This window comes from Artibeus jamaicensis, unplaced genomic scaffold (assembly GCF_021234435.1).
Source record: "Artibeus jamaicensis isolate MK-2021 breed Jamaican fruit bat unplaced genomic scaffold, CSHL_Jam_final scaffold_847, whole genome shotgun sequence".
In the NCBI taxonomy this organism is placed as follows: domain Eukaryota; kingdom Metazoa; phylum Chordata; class Mammalia; order Chiroptera; family Phyllostomidae; genus Artibeus; species Artibeus jamaicensis.
The window spans coordinates 26,892,083-26,904,395 of record NW_026522057.1 but is presented as its reverse complement, the minus strand read 5'-3'; positions in this window follow the sequence as shown (position 1 = coordinate 26,904,395).

Sequence of the window (12,313 nt, the reverse complement as noted above, 5' to 3'; positions counted from 1 at the left end):
TGAAAAACTCTCCAAAGGAAACGCAGTTCAGTTGGGAGGATTCACTACTGGGGAGGGAAGAGAAGGGGATACAGGTGATGCAAACAAAAATACATGTCAGAAGTTTGCAAAAGTCAGGCCGGGAGGAAATCAGAAGACCCAGCTCCTGGCCAGGATCTTCCACTTCCTTCCCTGCGCACCTTCGGACCAGCGGGGAACTAAACGCCGAGGGGTGAGGACAGACGCAGACACTTCCCACCCGTGCCTCGCCTTCCCCAACTGGAAACCAACCCCACAGGGGACTGTGGGGAGGCGAGGGCCGCAGTACCTGGCTTCTGCCGGTCAGCGCAGGCTTGGCTGTGTCGTCACCAACGCCTCAGGGGCGGCAGGGAAGCCCGCGAGGCAGGAGGGCACAGCGTGGGAGGCGGGGCCGGGTGAAAGGCCGCTGGGCCCAGGTGATGCTGCACGGCGTAGGAGCACTGCTCATCCTCTCCCGGGCCTGTCCTGGGGCTCCTTTTGGCCCCAGGACTGGACCCCGGGGCCTCCAGTCTTTCTCTAGGGCACCATTAGACCTGGCGAGGTCTGTAGGGCCCGAGAGCACCCGGGGGCTCCAGAGAGGCCTGGAATTGTCGTGAATGGGCCCAGAGGCTTGGGGACTGCCCCTAGGAGGTCCCCTGTGTCTCCTGCCATGTCCTTTCCAGCCCCGGACACAGCAGCCTCTGGTACTCGCACAGCCATCGGGAAGGTCAGGCGGTTCTTCGCCTTAAGCTCACTGGGGGGCAGGCCCCGGGGGCGGGGCCCACTACTCGGAGGCGGGGACTGTTTCTACCAGGCCATTCAGGCCGGTGCCTCAGGCTGGTCTGCGGTGTGTGGTCCAGGTTCGCCCCCTGCAAGTGGTCTTTTCGGTGTTCTGAACTTGCACGTTTATATTACCCACCGGAGCTAAACACTGTGTCCCGCCCGCTGGGTCTCACCCTCCCCAACCAGCCCTGTCTCTATCCAGTCTGGCCTGCCAACGGGAACCTGCCAACAAAGCCTATTTTTGTCTTGGGGCTTCAAATGACAGTGATAAACGGCAGTGATTAGCCCGGGGACTGTTTGTCTCTTTGCAGATAGCAGGCCGAGGAGAGTCACAGGGGCGGGAATCAAAATTTCCAAGAAGCCGATTTGTGTGTTTTTTTAATATATTTTATTGATTATGCCATTACAATTGTTCTATTCCCCCCTTCATTCCCCTCCACCCTGCACACCCCCTCCCCCACTGTTCCCCCTTTAGTTTATGACCACGTGTCTCAAGTTCTTTAGATTCTATATTTCCCATACTATTCTTGCCCTCCCCCCTATCTATTTTCTACCTACCATCTATTTACTTATTCTTTGTACCTTCTCCTCCCTTCTCCTCCTCCCACTCCCCTGTTGCTAACCCTCCATGTGATCTTCATTTCTATGTTCTGCTCCTGATCTAGCTGTCCTTAGTTTGCTTTTGTTTTAGGTGTGGTTGTTAATAACTGTGAGTTTGCTGTCCTTTCACTGTTCATCTTTTTTCTTCTTTTTCTTAGGTAAGTCCCTTTAACATTTCATATAATAAGGGCTTGGTGATGATGAACTCCTTGAATTTGATCTTATCTGAGAAGCACTTTATCTGCCCTTCCATTCTAAATGAAAGCTTTGCTGGATAGAGCAATCTTGGTTGTAGGTCTTTGGATTTCATGACTTGGAATACTTCTTTCCAGCCCCTTCTTGCCTGGAAGGTCTCTTTTGAGAAATTCGCTGACAGTCTGATGGGAACTCCTTTGTAGGTGACTGTCCCCTTATCTCTTGCTGCTTCTAGGATTCTCTCCTCCATTTTAATCTTGGCTAATGTAATGATGATGTGCCTCAGTGTGTTTCTTCTTGGGTCCAACTTCTTTGGGACTCTCTGAGCTTCCTGGATTTCCTGAAAGTCTATTTCCTTTGCTAGATTGGGGAAATTCTCCTTTATTATTTGTTCAGATAAGTTTTCCACTCATGGCTGTTCCTTTCCCCTTCTGGTACCCCTATAATTCTGATGTTGGAACATTTAAAGATGTCCTGGAGGTTCCTAAGCCTCTCCTCATTTTTTTTGAATTCTTGTTTCTACATTCTTTTCTGTTTGGTCATTTTTTTCCTTTCTGGTCCACTCCTTTGATTTGAGTCCCAGTTTCCTTTCCATCACTATTGGTTTCCTGTGCATTTCCATTCATTTCAATTAGTTTAGCCTTCATATGTTCCTCTAATTTGTGACTAAAATCCACCAGTTCTGTGAGCATCCTGATCACTGGTGTTTTGAACTGTGAATCTGAAAGTTTGGCTATTTCTTCATCGCTTAGATTTATCAGCTCTGGGGCTCTAAGTTCTTCTTGAACCATGTTTTGATCTGTTCGTGCCTGTTAGGTATGAGGAATGGAGCCTTAGTTGTTCACCAGAGCGGGGCCACCCAAGTCGCTGGTTTGTGACGCTGTAGGTAGGAACAGGGTCAGAGAGAGACAATGGCGGGCCCCTCTGCCGCTTCCTGCCACTGGGGTCTGCACGGTCTGTTTCACCGCTCCCTCCTTCACCAGTTTATCTGTGCGCAAATGTGTGACCGTGGTCAGCCTTCACTGAGTCCATTGCCTTGCACTCTCAGTGGGTCCACCTGCTTCTCCACACCTGGGATCCGCCCACAGCTGCTGGCACGCCTGGGTCGCGAGCCCGGGTCAGTCCAGTGGATCTTTCCTCCCGACCTCGCTCTGCTGCTGGCTCTGCCCCTCTTATCGGTTTGGCTGAAGGGTTCATTGTTGTCAGACTTCCGTGAAGTTCAATTTTCTGTGGTTTTGGCTGTGTTTTTGTTGCTAAAACTTTGTTGTTTTTAAACTTGGTTGTGGGAGGAGACACAGTGCTTCCACCTACGCCTCCATCTTGGTGGAAGTCCTCCGATTTGTGTTTTGAAGCTGCCTCGGATGGAAGAAGTGCCTTCCAAGTCCAGGGAAAGTGGGAGTTGCAGGGCCACGCCCAGCACTGGTGGGCCATCCTGGCTGTCTTGTCCTACCTTCCCCACTTGGATCCCTTACAGAAAAGTCACACCTGGATTCGGTCCTGCAGGGAGGAAAGGGCCTGGGGTCCGGGGCCCCTGTCCCTCACCCTCTGGGCACCATGAGTGAGACCCTCCAACTTCTTGGGATGGAGCCAGAACCGGCACTCACCAAGGATCCCCATGTGAGGATTTGTGTCCCAGCTGTCCATTCCCAAGTGGTTTTTACTGTGTATTACTAGTGATGGTTATGTTATAAAATGTAAACAAGCCAGCACGCAGTTTGAGAGGACTTGTCGGAGTCTGAAAACAGTGCTGATTCTGTGATGCGAGATAGCAGATGATTTTAATAATCCTTGCCTGGGTTTACACTGGAACTTACCAAACCTTCTGCTGGACTGCAGGGGGCAGGCCAAGTGCAAAAGTAAACACAGCCTTGGCCTCCTGCAACTTAGATTCTAATTGAGGAAGCAGAATCTGGTCCAGGAAACACATGGATGAATTTCTAGCCATAAAAGGGCTTCAAAGACCGGGATCTGGGCAGCGGGGTGGTGGTCAGGAAAGGCTTCCTCAAAACATCGAGCTTGAGCTGAGATAGGAATGGGGGGAATGAAAAAAGCAAACCCAGGCACAGGGTGGTGGGGAGAGAGCCTCCCTGACAGGAGGCCAAGGGCCTGTGGTTGAAGAGGGTGTGATGCTGTCAAGAGATTGTAACGTCTTACCCTGGCTGGCGTGGCTCAGTGGACTGAGTGCCGGACTACAAAGTAAAGGGTTGCCAGTTCAATTCCCAGTCAGGGCACATGCCTCGGTTTCGGGTCAGGTCCCCAGTTGGGGGCGCACAAGAGGCAACCACACATTGATGTTTCTCTACCTCTCTTTCTCCTTCCCTTCCCCTCTCTCTAAAAATAAATAACTAAAATCTTAAAAAAAAAAAAAAAAGAAATTGTACGGTTAGCAGGGCTCAAGAACACAGAAGAGAAAGGAGTGGAGGGGGAAGGCAGTTGGGAAGCTGGGCAGGCCCTACTGCATTCAGCCCTTGTGGGCTGTGGTAAAGAACTGGACTTTTGTTCCAGAAGCAGAGAGAAGGCACTGAGAGATTTGGAGGGCAGTCAGATCTGTGTCTTTGAAAGGGACCAGCGGGTTTGGGGGAGAGGACGGGAGCGGCAGGCTTCCGTAGAACGGGAGGAAGAGGAGGGTGAGGTGGGCGAGCACTGCACAAGAGGCAAGCCATTGCCTCTGACACAGGATGTGAAGTCAGTGAAACTGGGTGATTGACAGCAGGATGGGGAGGGGCGATGAGAGCATTTCTGTGCTCCTGTTGGAACAAAACAAAAAAAGCAATCTTTTTGAAAATGATATTTTTCAGAATTAAAAAAGTTTATATAAGAAAATTTGACCGGAAGGTAAAATGTTGAGTTAGCACCTGGCACATCCATGGTGGTTCTGAGAATAGACCATGGTACCAGAACTTCAGGGCACTGGTGGTCTTGCCTCCACTTAGGAATGTTCTGGAATTTTAAAGTTTTGCCATGGGCTTCTTTTGTAGACTGCTGCGGCAGCCCACCCCGCAAGTCCACTCGCTCAGTCCCTCTTCAATAGTAATGGGCTGCGGCAGAACCTGTAGCTGCTCAAAATAAAGACTGCGTTTCCCTGTTGCCCCTGAACTTGGATGGACAAATGACGTGGTTCCGTCTAACGCAACATAGGCAAAGGTGTCATGTGGTGGCTTCTGGGAACCTTGCTTTCTTCACTGTCTCTTTCTCCATCCTGCTGCCGGAAACGAGGGTGCCCCCAGCGTGGACAGTGAGGTTGAGGCCACCTGGGGCAGAGCAATGAGACGGGAGGAGCCTGGGTGGAGCCTGGGTCCCTCGCCCTGTGGAGTGCTGTCCCAGCCCTGGACCACCGCCTGAACTTAACACCAAGGGCGTACCCTCTGTCACATGCAGCTGAGTCTAATTGTCACTGATAGACCCATAAAACATTTGTGCCTGAAAGTCTGTTAGGACAGAAAACCAGAAGGGACTCTAACCCTTGATGAAGCTGTGAAGACATTTTCGCTGACCACAGCCTATATCGGATTTCAAAGTTGAATGCCACGGCCCTCCCTTCAGGAAGTGAACAACATGAGGACCCTTGTCTTAAGAGAGAAAGCGTGAACCCCTGAGCTTCGGGGCACAAATGTCAGGGGAGACTTACCCAGGCTGCTGTTTTCATTCAGTTGCACTTGTTTTTGTTTGTGTGCTGGTTACAAAATTGCACGGGGTCCGAGTGGCCTGGCCCCAACCCCGTTCCCCCTGTTCTCTGTTACCTGTACAGGCCACATGGTAGAATGTGGGGCTCTTCATAAACGTAGGTGTCGCATTGGAGAGGAGTGCCTGCGTGGCTCAGGGGGCCCAGAATGCGGCCCACAGCAAGGCACAGTGTGTCTGCAGGTTGCTGGACTGGACGTCAGGAAGAACAGAGCTCTGGGCCATCCCCATTCCAGGTATAGACAAGTATGGAGTATTTAGCAGGTTCAGCATGGATCCAAGGACAGCCCTCCTCGTGTTGTGTGTGGGGAGGGGTCGTCCAGCTGGTTGATACAAAACTTCCCAAGCCTAAGCTTTGTTCCCGGAGGGGCCAACCCCACCCCACCCATGCTAGCCACCAAACTATCGGGACCTCGCTGTGCCATGGGGTAGGAGGAGGCGGGAGAGAAGATGCCCCACCCAAGTCAACTTTCTTGCTGTGTAGGCCAATTCTGTGCTGTGGCCCTGGAATCAAGCCCAATATGCTATCAGAGGCCTCAAGACAGGGAGGCTGCCGGGCATACTCCGACACGCCTGGTAAGTAAACTTCAGAAACATTACAAGGTTCCTATGCTTCCTTATTGGGAACAGAATTTGACCTCTTCTATTAGAAGGTGTGTCCCTTGGAATCACAAGCAAAGAGAACGTGAGAGCCAGGGATTCACGGGGCTCCTCAGGGACTCTTGTGGTTTCCGTGGGTTACACATTAATCGGGGTAGACAACTTTTTAAAAAACTGTGATTAAGACTTCCAGCCAAGATGGAGGCGTAGGTGAAAACACTGTACCTCCTCGCACAACCAAATTTAAGGACAACAAAGATTTAGAAACAACCAAAACAGACAGAAAATTGAACTGTACCAAAGTCCGACAATAACAAACCATTCATCCAGACCGGTAGGAGGGGCACAGTGGGGGGCTGGCGGAGCGGGGTCCCAGAAGGAAAAGGCGGTGGTTGGTGACCCGGGTGCAGGTAGGAAATGAGCAGATGCAGTGAGGCATGCAAGGTGGCTGGCTGACTGCAGACACACATTCACATGCAGATAAACCAGGCAAAAAAAACAGGCGGTGAGACAGACCATGCAACCCAGGGCCCCAGCAATGGGAAATAAAGCCTAAAAGCACTGATTGGAAAAACTTTCAGGGGTTGAGGTGCTGGGAGAGGCTCCCAGCCTCACAGGAGAGTTCATTGGAGAGACCCACAGGGTCCCAGAACGTACACAAGCCCACCCACCCAGAACCAGCACTAGAAGGGCCCAATTTGCTTGTGGGAAGCAGCAGAGGGGACCGAAATCTGAGAGAGAGTGGAACAAACACCATTGCCCCTCTCTGACCCTGCCTTCAGTCACAACCCAGTGACTGGGTTGACCCACCCAGGTGAATACCTAAGGCTCTGCCCCTCATACGTAGCAGGTGTGAACAGACCAAAACTTTATGGCTCAAGCAGAAGAACAGCTCAAAGCCCCAGAGTCAATACTTCTAAGCGACCAAGAGATAGCCAACCTATCAGATGCATAGTTCAAAACATTGGTCATCAGGATGCTCACTGAACTGGTTGATTTTAGTTGCAAATTAGATGAAAAAATGAAGGCTACACTAAGTGAAATCAGGCAAACTGCACAGAGAACCAATAGTGATGGAAACAAATCTGGGACTAAAATCAGTGGAGTGGACCAGAAGGAAGAAAGAAATGACCAAACAGAAAACAATGAAGAAACAATTCAAAAAAATGAGGAGAGGATTAGGAACCTTCAGGATATCTTTAAACACCCCAACATCCGAATTATAGGGGTACCAGAAGGGGAAAAGAACAGCAACAAGTGGAAAACTTATTTGAACAAATAATAAAAGAGAACTTCCCCAATCTGGCAAAGGAAATAGACTTCTAGGAAATCCAGGAAGCTCTGAAAGTCCCAAGGAAGGTGGACCCAAGGAGGAACACACCAAGGCACATCATCATTACATTAGCCAAGATAAAAATGAAGGAGAGAATCCTAGAAGCGGCAAGAGATAAGGGTACAGTCACCTACAAAGGAGTTCCCATCAGACTGTCAGTGGATTTCTCAAAAGAGACCTTACAGGCAAGAAGGGCTGGAAAGAAGTATTCCAAGTCATGAAATCCAAAGACCTACATCCAAGATTACTCTATCTAGCAAGATTACTCTACCAATCTCTACCAAGATTACTCTATCATTTAGAATGGAAGGGCAGATAAAGTGTTTCCCAGATAAGGTCCAGTTAAAGGAGTTTATCATCACTAAGCCCTGATTATATGAAATGTTAAAGGGACTTATCTAAGAAATATAAGATAAAAAAATATGAACTGTGAAAGGACAGCAAACTCACAGTTATTAACAACCACACCTAAAACAGAAGCAAACTAAGCGGACAGTTAGATCAGGAGCAGAGCCATAGAAGTGGAGATCACAGGGAGGGTTAGCAACAGGGGAGTGGGAGGAGGAGAAGGGGGGAGAAGGTACAGAGAATAAGCATAGATGGTAGGTAGAAAACAGACAGGGAGGTGGGCAAGAATAGTATGGGAAATATAGAAATTAAAGAACTTGTGACACATGGACATGAACTAAAGGGGGAGAATGTGGGGGTGTGTGTACAGAGTGGAGGGGAATGAAGGGGGAAATGGGACAACTCTAACGGCATAAGCGATAAAATATATTTAAAAAGTAAAATAAAATAAAACTGTGATTAAAAGAAAACCCCATATAACAAAGTTTACCGCGTTTCAGTGTGCAGGTCAGCAGTGTTACCTATATTCACATCGCTGTACAACCGATCTCCAGAACTTTCTCATCGTGCAGAACTAAGGCTCTGTACCCCCACTAAATGACAACCCCCCACTTCTCCTCCCCCGCTCTGGCCACCTCTGCTGTCCTTTTTTGCTTCTATGAATTTGACACGTCTAGGTACCTTATATAAGTGGAATCATAAAGGATCGTCTTCTAGGGACTGACTTCTTTCACTTAGCACAGTGTCGCAGGGTCCCTCTGGAATGGGCCACACAGTAACTCCGTGTTTAACTTTTTGAGGGCCTGCCAAGCTGTTTTCTCAGCAGCTGTAGCGTTCCACATCCCCACCAGAAAGGCTCCCCAGGTCTGTACCCAGCCGGGGCAGACTTGCCCCCTGGCCTAACACCCCCAGGGCTCTAGGTGCTCACCTGGGTGCTAGTTGGCTAACCTCGGACAGAACTCAGCTCCTGCCCTCCTTCTCAACTCTACTATCTGCTTTTCCTCAGGTGTGGGCCCAGGCAAATCCAGGGATTGGCTGTCAGACAGCTGGGAAAAGAAAGGCTACAGAAAAGGGTCGCAGGAAGGGAGGGTCTGCCCCTACTTCTCACGTTATTGCCATGAGAAATTCCCCATGTGCTTGCTGAATGGGCTGCCCAACAAGAATTAAGATTCCTGCCACCCAGGGCCACTGTGGACTGAGTGCTAGGGGCTGGGCCCGGGACACTGGGAACAGGGGCATGGGGCCCACTCTGGGGGGTGGGACTGGGAGCAGAACCTTCAGGCCACTTAGATAATACAAGGAAGGCTAACTGATAATAGCGACCCCTGGGCTTTATAGATAGAGCCCATAGTTTTGCCAAGCACCTGGGCTCATTTCAGTCTCATTATCCCCATTTTAGATGAAACCGAGGCTAAGAGAGGTCATGACTATTTGCCCTGAGTAATATAGTTATAAACGGCAGAGCCGGGTAGAGTCATTTTCTCTTCTTCCAGAGCCTCATTGTTCACAAACCTGGTTGCTGGGCTCGCCTGTTCTTCCTGACGGCTTTCCGTGGGCCGCAGCCATGGCTTGTCTGCCGTCACGGGTGTGAGCAGACGTGGCTGCCTTCATCAACATCATTTTACTGCTCCCGGGAGACTCTGGCCCAGAGAGATATGTTAAAAATAACTATTATTCACTCTGAGAACCTCCCAGAAACACTTGAAAACCCAGCTTAATTTTAGACTGTAGTAAAGAATTAAAAAAGTGTTTGAGCGGAAACAGCTGCAGCTCAGGAGACAACGACTCAGGTAGCAGCTTAACTGTGTTCCACTGAGACAAAGGGGAGGCCATCTTTTATAAAGTTCCCACCCAAAGGTATGCAAATGAGAACTGCAAATTATGCCATTCTGATTGGTTGGTATAGATGCAAATGAGGGTATAGTATGCTGAGCTCTGATTGGATGGGGCAGGTCTCAGTCTATTAGTCAACAGATGAAACCAGAGTGTCCCTGCAGAGGCTGACTTGGGTAACACAAATACACAGGTGTAATGTGGAACCCGACAGATTAGTCGGAGGGTCTCTCGCTGCTCCCGACACTGCCAGGTACTCCGTACACCCCAGTACACGAGCAGACCCTGTCAGCAAGTGGCTACGAGACTCACTATTTATAAAACCTGTGCCTTCCGTTGACCATGGGGGGGTCCACCTTAGCAGATAAATCCCTTCATGGGTTTACAACAAATGAATCTTCTTGGGATTCGTACATTTGACAGCTCTCTCCTAAAAAGCATCAGGGGATGTTTTATACCCCACACTCTTTGTTAAAAAGACATTCAACGGAGAACACGTGAAGATCTAATTGGCTCTATTAAGCGATCCGTGAATCAGGCAGCACCCCACTGAACAACAGAAAGGTGCCCTGAGCTTTGAAAATGGACCGTTGGTATAGGAAGGAGGGTGGGGCAAGGGAGCTAGTGATAACCTGAGGGAAGGGACCGTTTGGGGACTCGGCGTCTTTTCTTTGGGGGAAGAGAAAGCACAGGGTTGTTTTGCAGGTACCTCTTCATTCTGTGGGGGATGGAGAGGGCCCACTGGACAAATGGCCTTATGCCTGCTTGACCAGATAATTCCAGACTGGTTGGTTACCAGTATGTTTCTGGGAGAGGTTGAAACAGCAATTCAATCCTTTTTAAGTTTACAGTAAAATTGAGGGGGGTGTGTACAGAGATTTCCCATATACTCCCACTCCCACACCCAAGAGCCTTCCTCATTATCAACGTCCCCCACCAGAGTGGGGCATCTGTTCCCTTGGACGAACCTGCTCACCCCTCCCTCCCCTCGGACCCCTGGCAGCCACGGATCTTCTGTCTCCCTCGTTGTGCCTTTTCCAGAATGCCATGCGGTTGGAACCCTGCAGCACGCAGCCTGCTCAGACCGGCTTTTCCCTTAGTCTTGGGCATTGAGGCTTCCTCCCTGTCCCTCCACGGCTTCCTAGCTTGCTTCCATCGCCTGCACGTACCACAGGTTATCCATTCCCTGCTGAAGGATAGACATCTTGGTTCCTTTCCCTTTTTTTAAGGTGTATAAACTATTTATTAACAGACAAGGCCTACAGATTTATTCCTTCTTGGATTCCCCCAGTGTGGTGCCGATGGCCCATGATCTCGGTGTGCTGGCCAGGAGCGCGAAGACCCCAGAAGTGGCCGGAATTTTCCTTGCCTACACTGAGTCTCCATGGGGCTTGTTGTCCTGACCACTGGCCAGGACCTGGATGTTTTTTCCGTCCTTCACGTCCCTCTGTCTGTTCAGGGACCAGTCTGGGAGCTTGCACCGTGTGGATTCTGGGTGATGGTGGATGCCGACCCCACCTCACCCCCACCCCTGCAGTGAGCTTGCCCACCTGCCCTCCGGGTGAGGCCCATGTCTGCTTCCCTGGACACCACACACACCTGTCTTCGACCCGCACCCTTAACAGCAGGGATGGCCAGTGCTATTTTCGGCCGCCCGTCGATATTGGGGTTGTGGGTTCGAGAATGTACTGGAACATCTCAGGGGTTACTGCAGACACAGCTGCAGCCCAGCAGTGGCGGGTGGGCCTCTGTGGGACCTTGGTCACTTCCAAGTTTCAGCAAATGTGCGTAAAGCAGCTGTAAACATCCCCGTGCCGGTGTTTGTGTGGACACTGGTTTTCAGCTTCAGGTAAACACCAAGGAGCCCGGCTGCCGGGTCCCATGGTCAGAAAATGCTTAGTTTTGTAAGAACCCATCAAACCACCGGTGCATCCACCAGCAATGGCTGAGAGTCCCCATTGTCCCACATTGTCACTGGCACTCAGCATTGTCAGAGCTCTGGATTTGGGCCATTCTAACAGGGTGTCAAGATATCTCATTGTCTGAGTTTGTGTTTCCCTGATGACGTGTGACATGGAGCATCCTGTCAAATGTTTGTCTGCTGTCTGTACATTTTCTTTGGTGAGGCATCGGTTAAGGTCTTTCACCCATTTCTTAATCAAGCTGTTTGTTTTCTTATTGTTGAACGTTAGAACTCATGTGCATTTAGGATCACGCTCCTGTATCAGAGGCATTTTTCCCAGTTGTACCAAGAAGTAGGTGACCCCTATCCCTGCACAAGCATGGGGCGCACAGCAGGGCCGTTCGATTGACGGGTACCGGGGCATGGTTGTTGCAGTAAGCTTAGCAAACATCCATCAGACATTCTGATGTGTCTTTTGCAAATATTCTCTCCTAGTCTGTGGCTTGTCTTCTTGAGAATTTATAGATTTTTAACTTCTCAAAAACTGGAAAGCTTAACAAACAAACAAGCAACACTTTGGAGGGGTGGAGTTCCCGAGGTGGAACAGTTAAAGAGAAAAAAAAAAAAAAGACAACCAGAACCTGGGCTGTGAGGGCCACACAGATGCGCCCAAAACAGGGCAGCCGCTCCCCTCAGAGAGGAGCCCCGTGTCCCCACTGCTCCCAACCACCAGGAGGCCCAGGAGGCCCGGGGCCACTACCGCAGTGAGTCACGTGGGTGGTAACAAAATGCAGGGAGGACTGATGCTAGTGTGTCACTGTCACAGGAGTTTAGCCCCAAGCCGTGGGTTCTGGGAACTTGGACTTGCTGATATTCCCTCGGGGCAGGGCATGGGGACCTGTATTCCATGCCCCCGCCCCCCCACACCTGTGACCCTCTCAGGCAAACACGGGAGAGATTCTGCCAATGGGGTGGCCACCTACTTGCCTCCATTTCCCCACAGAGAAGGGTCCAGATGTCACCTCCGGGCCCCCACGGCC